The sequence below is a fragment of the Camelus dromedarius genome, unplaced genomic scaffold (genome assembly GCF_036321535.1).
Source record: "Camelus dromedarius isolate mCamDro1 unplaced genomic scaffold, mCamDro1.pat HAP1_SCAFFOLD_185, whole genome shotgun sequence".
In the NCBI taxonomy this organism is placed as follows: Eukaryota; Metazoa; Chordata; class Mammalia; order Artiodactyla; family Camelidae; genus Camelus; species Camelus dromedarius.
The window spans coordinates 3,575,298-3,601,069 of NW_026989816.1; the positions used below are offsets into that span (position 1 = coordinate 3,575,298).

General features: G+C 44.1%; 1 long non-coding RNA gene across 3 annotated transcripts in view; it reads right to left on the reverse strand.

Annotated features, from left to right (window-relative positions):
* LOC135320841 (uncharacterized) overlaps nt 1-21,621 on the reverse strand; it is a 57,236-nt gene extending 35,615 nt beyond the window's left edge. For all 3 annotated transcript variants that reach the window (XR_010380188.1, XR_010380186.1, XR_010380187.1), the window contains exon 1: nt 20,411-21,621. This is a non-coding gene — a long non-coding RNA (uncharacterized LOC135320841). The remainder of the gene's footprint in view (nt 1-20,410) is intronic.
* Between the last annotated feature and the right edge of the window lie 4,151 nt (nt 21,622-25,772).

Sequence of the window (25,772 nt, forward strand, 5' to 3'; positions counted from 1 at the left end):
AAAAGGAAAGACGTTTTCATTAACGATTCCAGGCAGTAGTGGAGCATAGTGGTGAGGATCACAGATGTTTGGGACGAACATGAGTGCCTGAACTCCCACAGCACTGGGTAGCTGTGAAACTGATATTTCAGAGAAATTTTCTGCATCTCAGTCTTCTATCCATACACTGGGGACAACAACCGCACCCATCTCCTAGAACGGTCCTACGAATTAAGTTATTTTATATATAAAATTTTAAATAAAATACCTCAGATTTTAAATAATACCCCAAAAGCACAAGGAACAAAGAAAACAGAGATAAATTGGAGTTCATCAAAATTTAAAACTTTGCTTCAAAGGGCACCATCCAGAAAGTGAAAAAACAACACACAGGAGAAATTTTTTTCAGATCATTTATCTGATAAGGAATTTGTATCTATAAAAAAAAAAGTACCTCCTACAACTCAACAATAAAAAGGCAACTCAATTAAAAGGTGAATAAAGGATCTGAAATGGTATTTTTCAAGGAAAATATACAAATGGCCAATAAGCACAAAGAAACGATGTTCAATATCTTTAGCTGTAAGGGAAATCAAGTCAAAATCACTAGGAGAAACCGCTTCACACTCACAAAAATAGCTTATAATAAAAAAAAAAGTGTAACAAGCACTAATAATGACACAGAGGAAGCGGAGCGCACAGCCCTTTCTGGTGAGGACGTAACACAGCGTGGCCACTTTGGAAAACAGCCTGGCAGGTCCTCAGAGAGTTGAACATTTGGTTTCTGAATGACCCAGCAACTCTGCTGTCTGGGCACAGACGTAAGAGAACTGAAAACAAATATCCACATAAAAACTCCTACAGGAATATTCATGGCGACATTACTCATCACAGCCAAAAAGCAGAAACAACCCAATTGCCTATCACCTGATGAATGGGTAAACAGTGGGGCCCAGCCATACAGTCTAATATTATTCAGCAATAGCAAAGCATAGAGTACTGACCCAGGCCACAACGTGGACAAACTTTGATAACGTTACTCAGTGTGAAATAAGTCAGTCACAATAGACGGTTAAACTTACATGAAGTGACTCGATTTAAATGAAATGTCCAGCACAGGCAAATCCACAGAGAGAGAAGAGTGGCTCCTTGGGGCTGGGGGAGGATGGGGAAGATGGGAATGACTGCTTATGCATACGGGGCTTCCTGTTGGGGGAATGAAAATATTCTAAGATTAAATGGGATGCACAATTCTGGGCATAGAGTAAAAACGACTGTATATTTAAATGGTTGAATTGTATTAAAACTGGTAAGAAAAAAAGCACCTCGGGCCAGTACCTTCCCTAGTAAATGCAAATTGCTAACTTTTATTAGAGGAAGAAGAAACTGCCCTCAGCATGAAAGTAGGAGATAAGCAAATGTGAGTTAACCGAAATTGGACAAGAGCATTTCACTTGAAACAGTTGCTGAGTGTACACGAAATATTCAGAAATAAGAAAATCTGTTTCACATCAGGAAGAAGCATTCTGCTTCAAATGCAGATCAAGGATTCGGCAAGCCCAGCTGCTATAAATGACCAGAGAAGAAACCTGGTTCTTAAAACAAGCACCAGAGCCAACAAGGAAATGGTGGTGAGGAAAGCAGGCGGCCGAATATCTGGAACAGTTTGCTACAAATAATTTCTCCACTGAAAATTTAAAAATAAAATGAAAGTGATAAAATGCTCTGTTGACCTCACGTGAATGGGCTTCCTTCGGTGCTCGACTGTTCTGTAACCCCGATTGAGAGACTCAGGAGAATCAGCATGTCTCCTGGGAGTCCCCAAAGGACTGCCCACCAGCACGCTGACCACCATCACATCTACCAGGGTTGAATTGCAGAGAAGAGACCAACTTCTGAAAGGCACAGGAAATGTTGACAAGGGAAGAAAAAGCTGCAGTCAGTCCTGGGACAGAGGCCCTCTGAGCAGAGGCCAGAAGGCTGCAGGTGAACTGCAGTGGCCGTGGGACAGGAAGGGACCATGGGGGAGCATATCTCAATTCTCTCCTCTCTCTCCATCGGGTAGGAGAGATAAACCTGCATCCTTCTCACCTGGAACTGTGGGTTGGCTGGCAGAATTCTTACCGACATGGAATGATTATTCAAGTCTCTGTGGAAAAAGTCAATAAATCGAGAGGGAGTAGGGAGCCAACTCCACGAGCCTCTCAATTGCACCCTTATTTATTGTGTATAATCAAAGGAAAAATTCATTAACAATTGTGTGATAGTAATAGGAACTTCGGGAAAGACAGTATGAAGCAGAGATTGTAGAATACACAATGAGTACAAAGGATTAGTGTATCTTTAGGGAAGTCATGGGGTGAGGGGAGCAAGATACATTTTTAGACATGTGAATTACAAAGCAGACCACCAGACCAGCCAGGTCCTTGTTCTGTGGATCATAGACTATCTAACAGCACACAAGCTCAGCGTTTATAGCTGAGGGCCTCGGTCCTTGCTTTGCAACCAGCAGAGTGCTATCTAAAAGCTCAACTATGCAAGCAAAGCATTGTCTCTGTTTTTAAGGCAAGGAGACTGGAGTGAGGATGTACAGGCACTTGCTTGCAAAGCAGTTTTTAAGCATATATTTTTCTTCTTAAAGTTCACAGGAGGCTGGAGTGTGTTACAATTTGTTAAACCAATCATGGGGTCCCACATGGAACCATTATGGAGGACACCCTAGGATGACAAATCCTGCCTCTGGGTCTTTTCCTGCCATCTTCAGCCACTCTAGCAGGGTCTAGGCACATCTGTGAATAACGATCCTAAAGAACTACCCACACTCTTAACTCCTGGTGCTTGAAACTTAATTTTAGCTCTACACAACTTACCGTAGAAAAGTTTCAGAAATAAAAGATATAATATTCCTTTTATATCTCATCATATTACTGATTTTTCTGATTGCTCTAAGTTGCTTCTACTTGGTAAAGCACATAATTCTGCAGGTGAATTCAGTAATTTCCATTGGGCATATCTAGCCATTTTGGGCTCTCTAACTTCTATTGGTCAAAAACCGATACACTTAATTGATTTCTTTGTTTATCAATTTCAGCCGGGAGGAGAGGGAGTGTCACTCTTTTCCTCAGCCCACCCTCAACCCTTTTCTCATCAACTCAGGCCTCCTGAAAACAAAACAAAGGATTTGTTTCCCTTCTACTCTTTCCACAAAAGCAACAGGAAACATCAGCCTGGAGAAAGAATTCAACACAAATGTTAAAACAAAAATCTATAAACCTGGAGCAACTCCATCTCCGAATCATGATACACAATGACATGAGAGTAAGTGTGTCAGGCACAAAGCATGCGTGAGCCTGACCACCTGATTTCTATTCTTCAAAGGAAGGAAGGTTTTCATATTTTTTATTATCATACTTTGTCATTGTTTCTGATTATGCCAAAAAATAGTTTATGAAAGAATTATGCACTGCAATAACAGATTACTATTGTATCAATTATAGAAGGCATTCAGAGGGGATAGGAAAAGCCACCTCTGTAAAAAATGCAAAATTCCTTCCCCTGTTAAGAACACGTATACAAAATGCAACAGAGAATTCAAATTCTTGTGGAGAGGAGCAAAAGCCACAGAACCAAAGCAAAGTCAATAGAATGAGTTAATTCAGAATTCACTGGACAAACATGCTCAATGCATTCAAATAATTTTAAAGGCACACTGCAAACCATTCACTTAATGATCTGCAGGCTAGAGGAAGCATTTCCCGCTTTAACAGACAACAGAAATCAATAGGGTGCCCCAACAAACAAGGACCAAAGAACAATCAGGTTTTTAACAGCTCTGATAAATCAGCATGTTCTAAAGATCAAAATCCAGAAATTTTAAACATTCATTCACACCACAATGAAACAAGCACTTAAAAAAAAAAAAAAACAAAGAAACTAAGCACATAGATCATGTACATAGATCAATGAGGACTTCATGTACCGCTGGAAGAACAGGCTATAGCCTTCTACTTGAAAAATAAAACTACTTTTAATGATAACTGCTAAAACACATTTCATCATTCATGTTGCCTTGAAAAATCTGAGGCACTTGTATCTGATCAGAAAAGCAATTCTGGGTAATAGTAGGTTACAATTCAGTGCCAGTTTGCTTTAGAAGAAAAGAGAAAAAAAAGCTACTGTTTCTCATATCCTGCACAAAGTGTGAAGTGTCTCCCTGCCTCTTTCTCCTCCCGTTTTCTGAGCTCATGCTCCCCAACCCTTCTGAAACAAGTATGAGAAACTCTTATTCCCACCAATATGCCAAATGACAAAAGAATATCAATTTATTTGTGTAAATATATGCCTATACCTTGAACTGTAGGAGAAAGGTATCAGAAGTCCATATGAAACTTATTTCTAGATTCCTGAAGTCACACACACAAACGTTCACACAGACACAGACACATACCCCCTGGATTACTGGGCACTTCACAAGTTTAGGAATTCCAACTTCTAGAAGATAACTTTGTAGTTAGTTTAAAATACAAATCTGTCAGCTTTTGAAAGCCTTGATCATCTGCTAAACCATCCAAATATCAAAGAGATCCAATTAGCTTTCTCTGTAGAATGTAATTTCACTTGATGGCAAAACAGACCCTAAGAAGTACTGGATCAAAGATTCGTGTTTATCACTACCTATGATCGTTTTTAAGCACATTAACAGATTCAGAAATGTATGTCTCAACAACATTTATTCTTATTGAAAAAGCATACGTGTTCAACTCTCTATACAGTGACTAGGTCCCATGATGGTGTTTAAGAGCTATTTTGTGTATTGAAATATTTATTTTCAAGTGCAGACAAGGAGGGTGTGTATTACTCAGTTGTAGAGCACCTGCTTAGCATGAACAATGTCCTGGATTCAGTCCCCAGTACCTCCAAAAAAATAAATAAAAATAAGTGCATATTTAAAAATAAGAATAAAGTTATATAAAAAAAAAAAGCAGACTAAAAAGCACTGCAATCTATGTGCTACAATTATAGTAAAAAAAAAGTGTTTCTTTCAAATATTGACTATATGCCAATCACAGAGACAATCACAAATCACACCTGATAACCATCACGTGTGATTCTCAGCAACACTACTAAGTAGACATGGATGAGAATCCCGGCACTGCGGATGAGGAGACGGAGCTCGGAGGAGCTGCGGACCCTGACCGTCCTGCTCCCCGTGACACCGCGTCTACCCAGGGCAAGCTCTGACAGACCTGCTCTGAGGGGACACCCAGCTGCATGGAACCTTGGGGCATTGGGGAGTCGCAGAAAACACTAAAAATTGTTCAGTGAAAAACCAGCTCAAATATATTACACTTTGCCACATCCTTTAAAAAGGGAAAATGACTGAGACCTTTTTGATGCCTCCGTGTCCTTTCTGCCATCATCAATTATTTGCCCTCTCAGGGTGACCAGTGATGAACTGGACCCCATATGAAATGCACTCATATGGAAGAGCTTTTAAAGTTATTTTAAGAAGTTTGTAAGACCCTGTCTATGCCTCACACAGGTGGTCATCCATCACTTCTCACCGGTGTGGACGTACCACCTGAAATCACTCCTTTCTGCTTTTTAAAATCCCTTCATCTAATCCAGGCTTTTCAACAGCAAAGAAGCACCTCAACCACAGACACTGGACAGCTTTTCACCAAACGGACTCGAACAGCCCATTGGACTACCTGGAAACCCTTTTCTTCTATTAAAACCACTTCCAGGTACTTCATCATTTTCTGATTGGTGGACTTGGCCTCTGACTGGCCTACTCAGAGAGCTCCCAGCCTCACATGCGGGGGTGGGAGAGGACCCTGCTGTTGGGGGAAATCAGTGAGGAAGGCGGACATACTCCCGCCAGGTCTGCAAGGGTAGAAGTGCCACAACGTGCTCAGAAATTATACCGTCATCACCCCTGGGCTCCCATGGACTTGTTTCACATTAACCAAACTCATGACACACTGATGAAAGAAAACCAGAAACTTAACTTATTAATGTAACAGAAGACGTGAAACTATGAACCAGACTGAAATATCAGAGTTCAACCATGAGTACATTTTCTCAATGGCCTAATCACGGGGAGGCAGTCACATGGCAAGCATGGACAGAAACAGAGCAGGAAGGGTTTCTAGATTAACTCAATGGACTAAATTTCTGTTATAAGAACTGATCTACTGCCTGGAAAACAAATAACGCCAATCACGATGCACTCTCTGTGGACAGTGGCCAAGACATGACTATGAGCATCTGTGTAACTCTCCTTTCCCTGTCCTTTCTGGGCTAACATATGCACAGAGGTACAAAGATTCAGGGATGCAGATAACTCTAAACACCCAAAGCCCATCTCTGGGAGCCTCAAACCAGAAATCCAGGGTTTAAATACCAGCTCTGCCACTTACTATTTCTGTGATTTTGGCCAACTTACCCTCTGTGTGCCTCAATTTCCACATTGTAAAACTGGGATAACAATCAAACCTTCCTTACTCGCTTGTTGAGAAGATTGAAGGATTCATTTCTGTAAAACTCTCAGAAAAGAATGTAGCACATTTTGGGTGTTCAACAAATGTCAACTTAATATCAAAGTGATTTACAAGTCTCCCTTCTAATCATCTTATGTGTTTCCTGGCTAGTCTAAGTCCCAAAGAAAATCCTTATTTCTCCTTTTATAAACTCTTGGGGAGGACCCTTCTCTTCCATCCCACCACCTGTTTAAACCGAGGGAGGGAATGCCTCCTAACCACTCCTCTGGGCCATGGAGAGTGCTTCTCCATTCACACCCCTGGCCCCTGGCCAACAGATAGCCCTCGTCACACTAACAGAGTGAGGTGTGAGTCCGGGAAGACAAGCAGGGCATTTGAAACCCTTCCTTTCCCTCCAGTGTTGATCACCATTGGGAAGCACTTGGGATGCTCGGCTCCATGGCAGGACAGCCTTGTGCATGAATGGGCAGGTCCTCTCAAGGGAAGGTTCGCTGTGTCACAGAGCTACATGGGACAGGGTGAGTCTCTAATTCTGGGACACAGTATCATGACACGCATTTTCCCACAGCCCTGAAGTTCATGGAGAACGTGGCTTCATCAGTAACAAATAAGACATTTATCGCCTGCCTACTCTTATGTGTCATCTCTCAGTTGGCTGCTGGAGACAACATGTGTATAAGTATTGGATCCATTTAAGCCCCAAAATATATGAAGTAACAAAGAATTCTGTGGCTTAACGTTGGTTCAGGGCGACTGTGTAACAGTTCTGACTCTGCTGATGCTTAATTATGGGTATAGGAACTAAGGAACCTCCTCAAATATCTCTCAGCATAAAACCAGCTTTTCTTATTTTCCTGTTTCTTAGTAATTGCCAAAGACTCTCAAATGATGGCTTCACACAAAAAAGCAGCTAAAGTTTATGAGCCCTCTTGACATACCCACTGTGGTAAACACTTTACATAATTTCTAATTCTCACAATTCTGCAAAGCAGATACGAGCGTCCCCATCTCACAGACGAGGGAAAAACTCAGAGCAAACTGACTCAGGCTCACGTGGCTCAGTGGCAGCACGTGCACGCAAACCGAAGACAAAAAACTACACCCCTTCTTATATGTACAAAATCACCTCCCAACAAATGATACACAGCTGCTGGGTCAATACTCAGGGAACTCAGTACACTTTTCAGCTTTAAGGTGCTCCAGAGGCCGCTCTTAGCTGCTTTATAAAATTCCGGCTCACTGGTTGCTAACACTGGAAGAAAAGACCGATTTTGCCATTGTTTGCACAGCAAGTCTGAAATGTTCACAGCGAGATGACAGAATAAGTCTAAGACATAAGCAGAATAATTTTTCCAGGTAGACAGACATAATGGACATTGTGCTATTCTGAAGCACTAAGCAACGGAATCAAAACAAAATAACATTTGTTAAGCCTTCTTTTGCAAAAGGAATATTAAGACTGTTAGAAGGTGCAACAGCGCCACCTATGGCTAAAATGACCTTCCAGGTTGCCGGGAAAGATGCAACACAAAAATTGCCTGTAGGATCAGAAAAGAGAATCAGATAACTAAAAGCTTATGTAGCACATACTGCACTTTGCTTCGGGGGAAGGGAAGGGTATTTAGTATTTAATCTGATATTGCTAATACTCCTGAATATAAACAAAAGACATAGGTTCATGGAAACTCATCTTAGAAGAGGAAAGAATCCAGTCCAGCCACTTCATTTTACAGGAGGGGAAACTGAGACATGGGTTCTGTCCTGCAATCGGCAGCAAAGCTCTCCCAGGCCTCATGTCTTGCACTGTAGCATAAACCAACAGATCTGTACTAGGCCTATATTCATAAAAGTCACGTTTGTATTTTTCCAACATTAGGTTATCTAAGTATCTTGCAAAATAATTCTCAAAGAGCCAGGATATCATACAAGATTGATGAAATACAAAAACATTTATTTACATAATAAAACAGCATGAGCTTTATTCTATTAAAAAAGTGACTTGTTAAATCAATGTTTTGATATTTTAAACCTGTTAAGAGTGCAGGAAAAAAAAATCAAAATTTTGCTTAATCACAAAAGAGAGAAGCTTATTCCCTGAAAATGATCAATGTGGATTTTACTAAACTTAATGAATCTGGTCAGAATCCCACGAATTTAAATGTCTGTGTGGATGGTTACACGGCAACATGAATTCTGAGTTGTAACAATACATATTCTGTGTAAATAATATTCAAGGTCGTCTGATTAAGGCAATTTAACTAGTCCCTGTCTCACTAGTATGATACAGATTTCATTAAAACTTCATACTACACTAAAAAAAAAAAAAATGAATCCTTGTTACTTTAAACCATATTCAAATATATCATATATATGAATATTATAAATATTGAATATGCATCAGAAATAAGCGACACTCTTTAGTATTCAGAGTTGATCCTTCTAAAATATCTGTCATTCTGACAGCACATTTTTATTAAGCACCTCTTGGGTTCTTTGTATACAAGGCGTCTAACTCTCACCGTCAGACAAGTTAAACGATATTACTCAAATTTCACAAATAAGGAAATGTACTTAAGCCATGAAAACAACTTACATATTCACCATCAAGAAAGAAAAGAGTAAAGATTTTACTTATAATATTCACTGACAATCTTTTCTTCCATATTAAGACTACATAAAACCAATTCAGTCTTTGTAAGTATTTCTGTCAATAAGGGCCACTAGAGAAAAACAAGTAACATCATTAACAGTGGTTGGACTTTCAAAGCCCACTTCTCTTTGGCATTATAATTGTTTTTAATGTTTTGTTTTTTGTGCTAACAGACCACTAAATTAAAAAAATTAACTTTTTAAGTAATTACCTGAGAATTAAACATTTGTGAAAATGTACAATTTTAATTTATGACACTCTGTCTCACATTCTCACTGGTGTCTCTCCTTTGAAGGCCTCATAAGGCTGAGATCACAAAAATCGGCCATTTATGGAGTCACAGAAGTTCAGGTAGCCACTCAACGGGAGGCTGATTAGAGGAGCAATTAAGAATGCATCCTGTGCAGCCTGGGTTCTAGCACCGAGCTAGCCACCGCCAGCTGGGTGTGATTTAGGACAAGCTGCTCCATCTCTCAATCCCTCAGCTGCAAAAAAGGAGACACTGATACCTACCCTCAAACACCTGCTATGAAGTAAAACATGAGGAAAGCATTTTAGTGTTAGGTAGGTGTCCACTCAGAGCGAGTTTGGTCATTATGATGATGAGGATGGCTGTTAATAAATTAAGCTAGACCAAAAAGGAGAAATCACCTTAAAGGAGAAACATTTTAATTCAATCAGCATTTCCTTTTGGATGGATTGCAGAAAGTTCTATTGATGTTTTTAATAAACCAAGTTTTGTCCATTAATTATAGATTTACAGGTTCATGGACAAGTCTCCAGAAAAAGAATTAGAGGCCTCTAACTTCTGAATACTAAGAAAGTAAATTAAAAAAAAATCATTTGGGAGATTATACCTCATTTGGGAGAGTATGTGCTTAGCATGCATGAGGCCCTCACTTCAGTCCCCAGTAACTCCATTTAAAAACTTTCTTTTTTAAGAAATGGAGAATTAAAGCAAAAACATGGAGGAATACAGAATTTTTTAGAGACTCATCTCAGATTTAAGATGGGGAGAAAACATCCATTTCTCAGAGGAAATCTTGAGAAATATGTAAACAGGATCTGAGATGTCTAGTCTTCTAACATTATTCATGAATTCACATTACCAAGTCTTAAAACTACCTGATAACCCACAGAGGTGATACTGATCGTAACACCTGCCAACACGGATCGAGCTCCCGCTAGGACTGCTCTGTTCTGACATCTCTGCTCCTGAGGCCTGACCAGGCTGAGAGCACTAAATTCGGTCATTCATGAGCATCTCGTGTAAGTCCTCCATGTGTGCTTCTAACTCTCCCCTCACCAGCCCCTCTGAGGGAAGCACTGTTATCATCATCCCCACCCGCAGATAAGGCCACTGAGGCACAGAGACTAAACCTTTCCAGGTCACATTGGCATTAAAGGACGTCTGTATTTCTGCTGTTTTCCTTTTGACAAAGTAATCTGAGATATCAATTCAAGGGAGACTGTTAAATAGTCAAGTCTGTCAGGTCTTCACCTCAAAGAGCAGATACTATAAATTCCTGATGTAGGATGAGGCTGCCGCCACAAACTGACTCAGCTTGAAATTAATATCCAAGATGAAGCAGCGGATTCATGTCAATATTCACGACTGTCAACTCCGCTCTCGGGTCTGGGCCCTTCACTGCCTGAACGGGGGTGAAATCCCCACCCGTGTCAGGGAGGGACGCGCAGCTCTTCCGGGACTCACCCAGGATTCACGGGCTGTTTCCCCCCACAGGCTGTCCTCAACGATTAAAAAGCTCTCAAGATTTTTACACCATGCAAAACTAAAAGACATTTCTGCAGATGGAGCACTTTCTCAGGCTTAAACCTTTTTTGCCTACACTCAGCAAGGGGCAAAAAAAAAAGAAACATGACTCTACAAAGTCTCTGACCCTCACCACTCACGGGAGTAGAACGGCCACAGCAGCAGATGAGTCTTCTCATTGCACGATGAGAACAAAATAAAGCCGCCCCAACAACAGGCACTCCCAGAGACAGAGCTCAGCAGTCTTCTGCACACTCACAGTTGTGCAGCCCTCACCACCATCTATTTCCTGAACACTTCATCACCCCAGAAGAAACCTACTGTCACTAACAGTCACTCCCTAATCCCCCTCCACCCAGCCCCTTTCAACCATCACCTGCTCTCTGCCTCTGCATGTGCCTTTTCTGGGCATTTCAGATCACTGAAATCAACAATATGTGGCCGTTTGTGTCTGCTTCCTTTCACTTAAAATGCTGTTTTCAAGGCTTGTCCATTTTGAAGTGGTATCAGCATCTCTCTCTCTCTCTTTTTTTTTTTTTTTTGAAAACGTTAAAGTTTATTAGAAGGTAGTAAGTACTATCAAAAAGAGTACGGTGGAGCATAAGTGATTGGGTTTCAAAGGGAAAAGTGCGGGTTGAACAGTCAGGGAGGAGTTCCCAGAACAGGTCACCTTTTTCATTTTCCTCTTTATTTGTTTTTTCTTTTTTATTCACTCTTACATGTGAATAATGTTCCACTACATGGAGATACTACATTCTGTTCTTCCATTCAGCAGCTATTTATGGACGAAGTCCAGTAGAATGAGTGTAAGAAGTGACTACCATGGATGGCATTTAAGCAAAGGGCAAGACGTGCTTTCAAAAAACAAGCCAACAAACAGAGGCACAAGGAAATTCAGTGCGTTTCTGAGCAAAGAACATGCTTGCTTCGGCAGGACTACCGTGCAGGGCTGGGGCGGATACTGGCAAGAATCACGGTGAGGGAGTCACCTGAGAAGACTCCCCACTGCAAGCAGCTCAGCCAATTCTCCCTCACCCTGTATTGTTAGAGCCATGTTTCTAGGTTACTCTTATTTCAAGTAATAGTACTTTAACTGCACATCTGATCATCTGCCTCAGACCACATTACCTAGAAGCCACAGAAAATCATTCACTGTCCGGAGCAGCTACAGGACATAACGGTGATGGATCAGGGAGTCCAGCAGCATTCCAGCCTGCAGGCACAAACCCCACATGGGCCCTGGTGATGTCCGGAAAATAAAATGCATGGAAATATCTCATTGCTGGTACACGACATCTGCCCTCAAATTGCCCCAAAATCATGCTGGCAAAGCACTACTCAAACTTTTCACTCCAAAAAAAAAAAAAAAATGCTAAGAAGGCAAATTTAGGCCCTTCCATTAAAAACCAGCAACCATCACTGCCAGTATCTGAGCTGGAATTCTCCTGACTTCAAAAACCACTGCGCAGTTACTTTTCAAAAGTGAAAGTCATATATGTATTCCACGTAGATGATATTACAGTAGGATTTTTCTTTTCAAAATTTCCAGTTGCAACATTAGCACAAGAAAGTTTATGTTTCAGCTTTAAAAAAATCAATTATCCTCCACTTTCTTAATTTTGAACCTATTATTATTTTATAAAGGGAGCTATGCTGCATATTATAAACCAACTGTTTGGTTTCTGCAAATAAGACCTTTATGGCCTCACTATTTCAGAGCAAACTTTAATGATGTTTTGAGAGGTGGGGCCTGGGGCGCTCACTAACAGCTCTTTAAATACTGACAAGTATGTGCTCTTAAGTAATGCAAAGGCTCTAACTCCACATTAGCTCAGAAAGCAAAGAAACTGCACCAAAGGCTTACTTTAAAATTTTAATATATTCCTATTGTTTTGAATATTAAAGTTCTTAAAAGATATGATTTTTTTTGAGAAAGCCAACAGCTGTATTAAATTTCCTCTCACCAAGAAAGCAATCTTTATCAAGAATAAAAACCCCTATAGAAATCGAAATGACGGGACGTTTCTAGCTAAGTGAACATGCAGATCTGAACACAAACCTAAATCCTATCAGATCTCACTCGAACGAGCTCAACAAAGTCCTGGGCTACCCTGGAACTTAGCTCTTCTTTTCCAAAAGCTGGCTGAGCTAAGATCATCACACAAGGCAGGGAAGGAGAGAAGACGAAAGTCCACCTGGCAGCCTCCATCTGTTTTCTTCCAGCCAAAAGTCGCCTCTAGGGTCGCCCTGCTAACAAGCCCTCCCCATAAGGAAATCCGGCATCCACACTGCCCCTGCCGTCCCCAAGCAGTCCCGATGCCTCTCTCCCAGCCTGTGAATGTTCTTCTAATGACCCCCCCTGTTGGTGGCACCCTTCCCCTATTCCCTGCTACACACACACACACACACAGAGCCACAGCAGTCTTCCCAAATCACAAATTTGATTACATCACCCCCACTTCAAACCCTTCAGAGGCTCCCTGGTGGAATTCTAGCCCCACCCCAGACACTGCTTGCCCAGCCTCACCTCAGTACACAGGTCCCCAGTGACCTCAGGGGCCCCCTGACTTGCTCCTACTTCCCACTTGTCTCCAGGCTCATTTTGACTGTTTCCCAAGGAAGCCTTCCCTCCTTCCAACTACCACAATTTGTTCCTCTATTCCTAGAACATTCTAGGCTAAGTCAACTTCTGACAATGCTAAGCTCACAAGAAGCAAATACATTTTGCTTACTAATGTGGCTCCACCCTCTCTCCCCTAGACACACAGAAGTGCACGTGTTATGAATAAATGAATGACGGGGTGGGTCTCAAAGGGACAGACATACCTACTCTCACCCGTCCCGACCCTTGTGTCTGTAGAATATCAGAAGAAAAACAAGAATTACCTTTCCTGAGGGTCACTTTCTGATGACACCCTTCACTGACTACTGTGTCAGTTCTAGTAAAACCCAAGCTCTTCCAAAGCCCTCCATCCCGGACTCTCTCCAGTGTCCTCACCAGCAGGGGCACCTTCCACCCTGGACCACACAGGGCACTCTCCCCGTTTCCCCACGCCAAAAGCCTCCAGGCATCTGCCCGGGCTGCACCTGCCACCTGAGCCACATTCTTGACTACTTCTCCTGGCTGACACTCTGTCCTCACAAATGAATGTAGAGTCCATTTCTTCCAGGAAGTCCTCTCTGATAATGTCCTTTAGGTCTTGGTTGGGCTTCATGTATAGCAGCAGTACATGGTGACCAACTGGGTGTTTGCCCGCTCCTTTGAGACCACGAACTCTTGGGGGCCACGTGGGAAGGAGTGAGAGATTACAAGAGGGGTGCGGGAAGCAAAAAGCAAAAATCACAGCCCAAGTCCCAAATTCAAGGATACTTTCTCAGGAAAAAGTATAAACAATTTCACACGTGTGCAATTTGGCTACTGTTTTTGTGGCTTGTGGACAGCAAGAACTTGGTGTTCTAGTCCAAAACCAAGATTACATGCAAAGAAATGTATATATTCATATCCAAAGGAAACCAGAGCTGCTCAACAACAGTTTGCAGTTAGAATTGAAAGGAACTTTGATAAAGGCAATCTCTCTCTCTCTCTTCCTTCTTTTCTGGCATCATATAATTTTAGAAGTATTTGCGTGACCAAGAGATGGCTACAGCCCGTGATTCTTCACTGAAGTGTTTGGGGCTGAGGAAGACCAGATTACATTCACTGCATAAATGCAATCACACCAACACACTGATAGGTGCCGTGGTGGTGGAGATGATTTTCCAAAGCAGGCAACCTTATTCTGTAAGAGAGCTCTAAATAGAAAGTAAGAAATGCAATGTTCTGTAGTCAATTTCATTTGCTATATGGGTCATTAATTGATAGTATATCTTGTCTAATGAAACCCAAAAATAAATTGTCAAAGTCGATTTTCTTCATCTGACCATTTTATGCTAACTTTGGATATTAAACCCTCACTCCATAAGTAAAACTCAGGCCTACGCTGCAGCATAGTTACATCCCGTGGAAGAAAGCCGATCAAGGGAGAACTGGAGAGTTTCCCTTCAGAAGCTGCTAAGTCTGGTTTTGCACCTGTACGTGATTTGCAACCACGTCATCGAGAATGGAGAAAACCTAACAACTGTGGGGCGAAAAGCACTGCGGTGCTTCAGAAAAATCAAAGAACGCTGAGCTTTGTGAAACAGTCCTGAGGCACTTAAATCGTACTTTTTCTGAAAGGCTCCAAAACTGACCCAATTCACCATTCCAGGTTCAACAGGGAGGTACCGGAATTAGTAGAGAAAACATGCCCTTGAAGTCTGACAAGGCCTTGCTTGAATTCTGCTGCAGCATTTACTAGCCACTAAACGGACCAATTCCTTAACCCTCTGAGAATGCTTCCCGATCTGCAAAAGGGGGCTGCCACCGCCCACCTGGGAAGCATGGATGTGAATTCAACACGCAAGTAGGGTGGCCGACTGGTACCTGACACGGGGCCTGGCTAGTTTCCCTCCGCTGCCCTTCTCCCCCTTTAAACTTGCACTGTTCCCCCGGTAAGGATCAAAACCACGGAACAGAATGCCCGATTTTTCTGTGTATCCCCGGATACATGACTTACCCTTAGGAGGCCAGAAAAACTGCTTCCTCCCCAGTCACTATCAACGTTCTTAAGATTCTGGGTATTTTTAACTCTATTTTCCAGGGAGACTATTCCAGACCTTTCCAAGCACCATTCTCCAGGTTGGCTCCCCTCCCAGCACCCATCCTTTCTCACTTCAGATACTCTGTATGATTGCCTTCTGTTCATGGGAAAGCGAGTCCGGTAGGGTGTGGACTCCCAAGGACTCCACCCTCCCTCACAGGTGAGTGTGACTACCTTCTGCCCACTCCTCACTCCAACTCCAGCTTCTAAGAACTCTACCCTCCAGGACCCTGCAGACTCTGCATCTTCCCAAGACACACACGTGGCCACGACCCTCCCTTCAGATTTCTTCCTGGCTGGCCCTGCACACACCCCAGCCCCTTAAAGATAAATGGCATTAGGCTGAAAATCGCAAATGCCGCTGACTGACACACCAAAGCTGCATGGTCTGGGCTTTCCTCCAACCCAGGCAGGGCCCTGCCCCGCCTCAGCCTCAGTCTGCAGCTCTCGAGATGATGTAATTCACATGCAAGGCTATGAACACCAGCTAAGAATGACGATTCCCAACGTGTATCTATAGTCCTGCTCCTTCACCTGAGCCACAATCTCATAGACACGAGTGCCTCTTTGAAGTCCTAACTTGGATGACAAATGGCATCTTAAAAATGCCTCATGTTCACCATTTAATCTGGAATTCGATTCCTGGCAGGTACCTCCCAGACTCCCCATTTTAGTAACAGCCCCAGCACCCAACTATGTGTTTGAGGTCACATTCAATTTCCAATGTTCCCTCCCCTAATCCCTGCCCTGGAATCAGTCCTATTATTTCCGTCACTAAGCCCATCTCAAATGTGGTTCTACAGGGACCATGGCCGTAACCCCCCAAGTTCACAGCATGGTACACTGACTAACAGTCCTCCGTAGGGTGCTCCCTGGAGGGGGAGGCATCTCCTGCCGCTGGTCACCTCAGAAGGCACTGGATTCTCACAAAGGAGGCCCAGGAGAAGGGACTCAAGGTTCTCCCGTGGTCTGAGCTTTGAAGGGCCCGAGGTCTGGGGGAGCTCCTAATTAGCAGCCACACTTGCCAGTGAGCAGATGAGGATGGAGGAACCCAGGCAAGGCTGTTCTCACTCCAACCCCTGGGCTCTCGGGAGCCACGGGAAAGGCCTGTGTCCAGGGCACAGCCCGGCCATCACAGATCCCAGCCAGCATTAGCCAACACGGACAGCCTAGACTCCATCTAATTGTGACACTTACTTCTGTTCTGTTCCCCACCCAGAATGTGATGGACTCATTCAGATATTATGGCCTGTCTCAAGCGATACAAATTCAGTGATAAATGAAGTGCCCACATTTGGACCAGAGCATGAAAGGAGAAACAAGGCCTCATGTTCAGCATGATGGTGGTGGCCAAACCCTTCCACCGAGTGAGATGAACCATGATGGGGGTGAGAATCCAAGGTCCTAGGTCGGCCAAAACATCTTCCTTCAAGGTTGGCTGGGGTGTTGCAGACTCCCTACCGCAAAGTAACGACACGGCCGTCAGTGGTGGACGTCAGCTGCAACAGACACGGAGTCAGCTATTTATGCCAACATGGGTTAAAAGTAAAGGCCGGGGCAGGGAGGCCTGCACAGCTGCTGAGGCAAAGCTCAGACCCGGCTCTGAATGCCCACTGGCTGGAGAAGAGAGGAAGCTACGGTCCCCTTTAGCGGTCCCTGTGTCAACCAGATCCAGGTGAGCCAGCTACTTAGGAGAAGGCCATGTTTTCCTGATACTCAGAAAAACCAGCCTCGTAAAGGGAACACAAGAGTGGCATGGATTTTAGACCCCCCTAAGCCACTTTATGAAGGCAAAGTAAAGTAAATGGCACAGGGATGTTGAATGCAAAAAAAAAAAAAAATTAAATAACTAAACGGTGACTGCTTCCTCCAACAGCGTCCCCTGCAGCTGCACACCCACGAGCCTGTCACTTTCTCACCAGTGACCGCTGGCCAGGAAGTGCCATCACGCACGTCACACAGTGACAGCCAGGAACCGCGTGAAGAGCACGTTTGTGTAAAAGCAGGAACCGAGCAAGATGCTGCAGACTTTGACTTTACAAGTTTAAATACTCCATGAAAAGAATCCCTCAGCAGCCGCCTAAATCAATTCGCATCTCACTTCTTCAAAACAATCAAACAAATTTAATAAGGGCGCATTTGTCACCAAATATAAGGAGGACCAAACAGGTTCCTCAAAGCAAGGATTTTAACAGGTATCAAACACCAGTGGGTGATGTGCTAACAAAGCAAATATTCCAAAAAATTAGAAAATAAAAAATGACTAGGATAATACATGCATCAAGGCAACTGTTAAGTTTTTGCTCTTTAAAGCGATGGAGACAGTACGGAGGGCAATCTGGATATTTCCAATGCAGGGTGTGCACAGCCCACATTTTCAGACGCAACAACATGCTCACTTGGCAGTACAAGAGAAAAAGAATAAAGAAAAAGGAAAAGAGGAACAAGAGAAAATTAGAAACACACAAGAACAAAAATGATTTTGACAGCATATACAAGAATTTATGTGAGTGTGTGAGGCCAGGGATGCTGGGACGGTGAGACCCACACTCACCTCCTGCTCCGGGGAAGGCAGGGGCCTGAGGGGAGTGGCGCTGCCGGGGGACCCCAACATGATCAGCGCCCCTAACCAAAACTCCACCTATATGCGTCTAGGCAGATTTTGAGCTACAAAATGTGGTCGCATTTCAGGCTGGACAGTTTTACTCACTTCCACCAAGAGTAGCAGGAGAGAATTAGGCTGTTCCTGTACCAAAGCATTGTTGAAAAAATTAATGACTGTGGAATAGTAAAAGCAAAAATTCAGTAAAAGTGACTGGAGGAGAATGTGCTTGACCCGAGCTCACTGGCCACGTTATCTCACTGACGTTAAGATGCTGGCTGAGCCCTTATGGTACCAAAACAGACAGACCCACCAGGAGGGAGGTTTAATGCGCTGCTGTATTTTGATGCCGAGAGCCATGCCTGGTACACGAGGTTCTGGGTAAACAATGGTGACAGTGTCAACCACTATGGGCTAAGCACACATCCAGCTACTCCGCCAAATCCCAAGGGCAGACTTCAAAAGGCAAAAACAAGTTGGCATTCTCTGGTGGGTCTGCAGAGTCAGAGCCAAGCAGTTGCTGAGCAAAAATGTCACCAGTGCCTCCTATGACAAAAGAGGAGGCACTGGCCTGGGGCTGGGGCAGGGCTCTAGGCTTCCACTGCTCACCAACCAATCTGTCCAGGGGGAGAACGTGGTCTCTGCGTATGTTGCACCTATGCACCTACCTTGACTGACGCCTGGGGGCTCAGCAGGAGGTGACATGTGAGGTGAACGGAGCCAGCCTCGGTGTAGCACGGTGCTGGCAGCTATGCCCTCAGCAGCGCCCAGGCTCCTAAACCTGACACCTCGTCTCCAAGGAGCAGAAGGGGAGTGCGGGCATGAAGATCAAAGGCCCTGTGAGGACAAGTACAGGCCATGACATGCCTTGCCCATTCCTTAAGCCATAGAGTTATGTCCGGGAGGAACAGAAAATTCATCCAGAGCCCGCTAGGCACCTCACACACGTGGGGGACTCGGGTCCCCTGTGCCTATCACTCACAGGGCTGGTCTGGACATTCTTTTTATCAATTCTCTGGCATCTTCTCCTCCAACTTACCAACAAACAGAAAGTAGAATCTGATCTTAGTTAATTTCAAGAATCACAGAGCACCGCCTCCACAGTGGGCCCGGCAGCCGTGCCAGGTCCTCTGACCGTCACCTGTCAGACCGCCATGAGTACTCTCAAGACTCAAGGCCTGAGGCCGTAGGCCGTGGGCACACAGCTTCCCTCACTCTCCCCAGCAAAGGGGGACCACCTCTCGGCAAAGGCATGTCACCCTCTTCTGCACGAAGGACAGCACTATAGATACACGGGGAAACAGAGCAGATGGTGGGGGGGGTAGGCAGCCCAGAAGAGCTCGTCTGTAATTCCGAGACAAAGTGGGGCCGTTGACTTAATCACAGGGACAAAGTGAGGATGAACATTTCCCTGCTCTTTCCCATACTCCGTGATACGCATTTCCCTGCATAAGGAGTTCATTCGGAGGTCCCTGGCGGTGATTCTGATGTCCTAACATGGCATGCTGGCTGTCGGGCAGAAATAGAGGGCCTGAGCCGAACAGGTGCTGGGCCTGGGAGGCAGGAGACACCGGCTCCAGCCCCAGCTCAACCAGCGCCTCGTTCTGCCTCTCGGGATTCAGCATCTCATCTACAAGCAAAGGGATGAGACTATCTTAAGACAGGCTGCCCAACATAAATGAAATGAGAGCCATGTAAAGAAAGTTTCCCAGTTGCCACATTTAAAACGGTAAACAAAGAAACAAACCAAGAAACAAAAAACAAATACTAGAAAATGATTTTAAGAACAAATCTTAACCTACTGTATGTAAAATACTATCATTTTGACATGTAATCAATATAGGAAGTGATAAGATAGTTTACATTCTTTTTACTAGACAAGTCTCAGCGTCTGATGTTCATTTGACCTACAGCAAATCTCACCTCAGAGCAGCCTCCTCCCCAGCTCTCCTAGCATCAGTGGCTGTGGCTACTCTATTGGACAGCAACTCCAGGGGTCCCACCAGGGTCCTGGCTGAAAACCTGGAGTAAGTGTCCACAATAACCCTAAAAGGATCTCTCTGAAACAAAGGCGGATTCACTTTTAAATGTCTGTAAACCGGCGGGCTGGACCTCCCTCCACCCTTGGCTACAAGAGAGTCCTCTTCCTTGCTGATCCCTTTCTGGATGTAGGGAAGAAACCCGGCACACAGCCAGGGTGGACTGGCCTCCAGGTAAACTTACCTGCTTTCTGTGTCCAGTCCCATGATGTCCTCCTTCTCAAATGGGATGCAGAGAAGGAGGATCTTGTCCCCAGAATTGTCGGATGCACAGTCCAGCCTCTTGGACTTGGGCAAGATGAAGAGTGACTCAGTGAAGTCCTTGATCCTCTTCTCCACCACCCTGCAGTCCTCGTAAATTGAAGGCCACTTTGGTGCGCGGCTGCTCGGCCACCTCCCCATGCAGCAGAAAGTCAAAGAGCTGAGAGTCATAGAGCGTGGTGCCATACAGCTCCTCTGCACGTGGAGCTTTTCGAAGCCTTGGCCGAGAGGCAGTCAGTAATGATGACAAGGCCCAAGACCTTGCGGTGGGTCTGGAAGTCGCTCCACCCATTCTTGGGCGCATAGTGGTGCCTGTAGTGGATACAGTTTGCCCACTGGGAGCCGCACGGACTGATCTGACTCACCAAGGTGATTCACTTATAGATGCAAAAGAAATTCTCCTCTGAGATGATCCCCACCTGTTCGACCACCACGGGGAAAGTCTGGTGGTCCTCAGCACACTGCTCGTAGTCAGGGATGCTCATGTTGCAGGCCCTGACGAGAGGGGAGAGGAGATCGAGGTACATACTGTACTGTGGGCTGCAGGCCCATCTGGGTTGTGGTGACCTGGTGTGTACCAAGCAGAAGGCAAGGGAAGCTCAAGTAAATCCGGGGGTACAGTTTGTCCTCAGAGTCTTCAAATGGCTACCGTAGCTCGGATCACATTACCCAGCTTTTGGTCTAGGCTTTCTGCCCTGCAGAGAAGGGTCATTTCTTGTTTTCTGTTTCCAAGCACCTACCAAGGCCCTGATGCAAAGTCACTGCTGAAAAATGCTGAATAAGGAAGTGAACAAAGGAAGTGCTTTCCCCAACCTCCTTCAGCAGAATATAAAGAAAAGGACTACAGTGGGATCAAAAGATCTGGTTTTCTATCCAATTTATTTGAACTCCTAAGCTTCAGAATAATGGATAAGAAAACTTGCCTTGGGGAGGAGGGTACAGTTCAGTGGTAGAGCACGTGCTTAGCATGTACGAGGTCCTGGGTTCAAACACCAGTACCTCATTTTAAAAAATGAAACAAATAAATAAACCTAATTACCCTCCTGAAAAAATATTTTTTAATTCAAAATTCAAAAAAAAACCTTGCAATTGACACAACATTGTAAACTTGACTATACTTCAATTAAAAAAAAAATCTTTGTCTTACATTAATATATCTGGATTACAGAAGTTTGCAAATGTAAAATGCCTAGGGTACCACCTGCATAAAAAGGGGTGACTGTACAAATTTAGTATCGCTCCTTTATGAGCTATATTTCATTTGGGGGGGTTATAACTTCTTAGAGCTAATTTTCTCAGATTAAAAAATATAAACAATACCTGATTCTCAGGACTGCTGAAGAATCAGATAACCCTATGAAAACATCTGACCCACAGAGGTTACTCAATAATGTTTGTTGAATGAATGAATAAACCAGCAAAATGAATGCTGCTCCCTGCCACAGACCATCATAATGGTACTGCCTGGAAATCCCAAGCCCACGTTCCACCCGTCTCGACACTAACCATGTGGGTGACCTGGTCAGGCCTGTGTGATTCTCTAAGCCCCAGTTTAATCGTGAATAAAATTAGGGCAATAAAACAAACCTCAAATTGTTAGTGAGTCTGTAATGAATTGTACCCCAAACTTGCAAGTTGGAACCATTAAGGAAAACTATACAAAGGGTCCATAGGCCCTCTCCATATTATCTCTTACAACTACATGGGAATCTACATTATATCTCAAAATAAAAAGTCTAATTTTTTAAAGAGGCTATTGAGGTTAAATGAGCTCACTGTCTCAAATAAGGAACACAAAGCACAAATAGGACAATGCCCAGCACATGAGATACACTCAGTTAACATTCCCACACAACCCATTGTTCCCTCCAACTTCAGAGCAAGAGGATGGGTCCTCGTGGCAAGAGGCCACTGCACCTGAAGCTAACAAAACTAATGGTGCCCACTTCCAAGAGCTCCTGTCATCACCCTTGTTCTAATTTTCTATTAGTAATTTTTTTCTTTTTATTAAATAGAAACTCCCAATTGCATAGCCTTCACCTGACTAAACATCATGATGGCAGCCCTTCAAAACCTGACCACAGAGATCATGATGGCAGCCCTTCTTGGTGAAACAATAAAATGAAAAGCCATTTCCACAAGACCTCTGTGTAAATCTACTAGGGAACTTAATCCTGGACTGAGGAAGAGGACTGGGGAGGAGGAGGCAATCAGGTGCACAGAAAACTATGGGCCACCTGTCCCACGATGGACTTTAGACTCAACCCTCACCCTCCAGGAAATTCAAAATACACACCGACAGATTGCTATGGACAAGATTTTTTTTTTTTAAACAAATCCCTGAATCCCTAGCAGGTCTTATTTCTACCGAAACACCAATGGATTATGTGTATAATGTTTCACAAAAGCCCTAAAATATTATCACGCCAACTTGACACATCAAGAAAAACTGAGGTAGAGAAGTTTATCACATTGTACATGATTAGAGAGAGGCCACGTCAGACACCGTATTTAAATCCAAGCCACTGCTCCAGTGCTCACACTAGAAAGTGTGACATACTGCACCTTTCCTGCCCTCTCCCTGCAATAAATCTCTGAAGAGTCTTTTCTGTGCCACCTGGAATCACAATCACATCAATTTTCCACAAAGTGCTTTGTCACTCCTTGGAGGCTGTATCAAAATCTAAAGGGTTGGGATTGGAGGAGTGATTTGCATTTTCTGTTTCTCAAAGGAAACATGGCTTTAAAAGAAACTGAAAAGCACATATCTAGTCTAAGACCTCATTGTGCAGAGAAAAAAATGGAGGCTCAGAAGAGATGAGGAAAGGTCCTTATTAATAAATATATCCTCAGCGCAGCACCAAGCCAGCCCTGGGCACTGCTGGGGGAGGATCTGGGAGACCCAGGAGAATGAGTGTTAGAAAAAGGAAAGAGAATAAGCATAAAAGGCCCTGTCTCTACACCACCATACAATGGAATTCCACCAAATTACCAAGTAAGGGTGCAGCCAATATTAAGGTGGGCTAAGCAGGTTATAGAAACCTGGAAGTCTCAACCATATTGGAAATTCCAACATTTACTATGTTTTTTTCCCAGTTCAAGCATCAACTCAGTGGGAACTCTGTACCAGGGACTACACGAGGCCTGGAGTTCTCCCAAATACAGACCTATATTACCACGTGTACAAACCACATAAAGGCCACCAGAAGAAAAGCACCCACAGATGGAATTACTGAAACTGAAAGCAGCCAACCAGCATATATTACTAAGAAAAATGATGCTCCTAGAAATGGACTCATGGACATAGAAAGCCAACTGTGTTTAGCAGGCAGGAAAGGGGGGATTAACAGATACACGTTAATAAATATAAAATAAATGACAAGGACCTACTATATAGCACAGGGAACTATATTCAATTTCTTGTAATGAGTTGTACTAAAAACAATCTAAAACATATTTATACACATATGCATATGTTTATAACTGAATCTCTGCTGTACACCTGAAACTAACATTGTAAATTGACTACACTTCAATAAAAATTAATTTAAAAAAATAAGTAAAAATAAAAGCAACGCCATTAAGAAAAAATAAAAGAACACTCTAATCCCCTTAGCTGTAGCTGCTGAAGAATTTTGGTTGCAAGCACCAAGTCCACTAGATCACTCCAGCACTGGCTGTCACTCTTTCTGACCATCAGAGAGTCACTTGGCTTCACTGAGGTTAATTTTCTCTTCTGTGAAAGGCTACAGTTGCAACTAATGATGTATAGAATCTCATCATTCACAAGCCCAACAATTAGTGAGGACTTCCCATGGGCCAGGCTCTGGAGAGATGAAAATATAGGGTCCCAGTTATATTCATGGGTAGAAGAAGTTTATGCCATAAAGACATTAATTCTTCCTATTTTGATAGACAGATTCATTGCAATTCTGATTAGAATTCCTACCAGATTTTTCATGGAATGTAACAAGTTAATTTATGGTCAAGAATAGGCAAGAAACTTCTTTAGAACCACCACTGGGGAGGGGTGGATTGGTCATTCATTTCCACTGGTCTTTCTGATGTGATGAAAATGTTCTGGAATAATAATTGTTGCACAAGTGTAAATATGCTAAAAGCTGCTGAATTGTACCATTTAAATGGGTGGACTTCATGGTGTGTGAACAATATCACAATAAAGCTGTTATATGAAAAAATATTTCTTGACAATTATTTTTCCCTCTATACTACTTAGTCTGCCCCACAATTTAAGAAAAACAAAAAACCAAAACAAACCAAACTGTGCCAGGAGCTCTTTAGGACTGCAATGTCCCTGGGTCTCCAACGCCTCTGGTGGTGCTGTTCCTGTTAACACACCAAGCTGGGCTGGGCTAGTTAGGGAATGTAACTGTCTTTTTAAAATCGATGGTCACACGTTTCACCCTGGGAGAGGGAAGGAAGGAGGATGACACAGCCTTATGCCTTCAGCTCATTTTTAACTGAACCAAGCCCTGCTATCAACACTGTAATCCCTCTCACTATAAAAACACATGACACCAACAAGCATCGCCATCATAACACCTGAAAGTGTTCAAGGTACTTACCTGGGGCAGAAACACTGAGGGAGGAGACAGAAGCTCGCTTGGCACTGAGGATCCCTTTTCCCAACTCCACCAGTAGCTGGGCTTTACAGCCAGAGGCTCTCAGCCCAGGGAGCAGCGCAGACGCCACTGAGCTGTTCCTCAGGGAGCGGGAAAGGAAGACCTGGGCAGCCCCGGAGTCGCGGGGCAGGGAAATGGGTGGAAACGCGGGCTGCAGCCCCGCTCGGTGGCCATCCCCAGCCCCAGCCCCAGCTGCCCCGTCTGGGTCCGCAGACCCCGCCCGCCTGGGACGCAGCCCGCCCAGTTGTGGGGACGGGCCGGTGGCCGAGGAGAGGAAGCCCGGGAGGAGAGGACTCGCGGGCGAGAGAGGGGAAGGGGACGCCAGCAGCGGACTGAGTGGAGGCCGGCTGGGTGAGAGGCGGCAGGTGCACACCTGGCCCCGGGAAGCTGTGGCACTGGGGCACTGGGGCAGGTGGCGCGGGCAGAGGGGTCTGGCCCGAGCAATTCAGCTTAACACAGGCTGACTCGAGCCCTCGTGGTCTGTGACACGCGGACCGCCCTCCCGCAGCCACCTGACCCCTTTCCCGGGAGACCCCACATTGCACTTCCACAGCCAGAGGCACCGGCCCCAGGCAGGAGCTAAAGGCCTGCCGGGCGACAGAGCTGAGAAGCCTTTGGGGCTAATCCCCGGCTCGGAGCTGG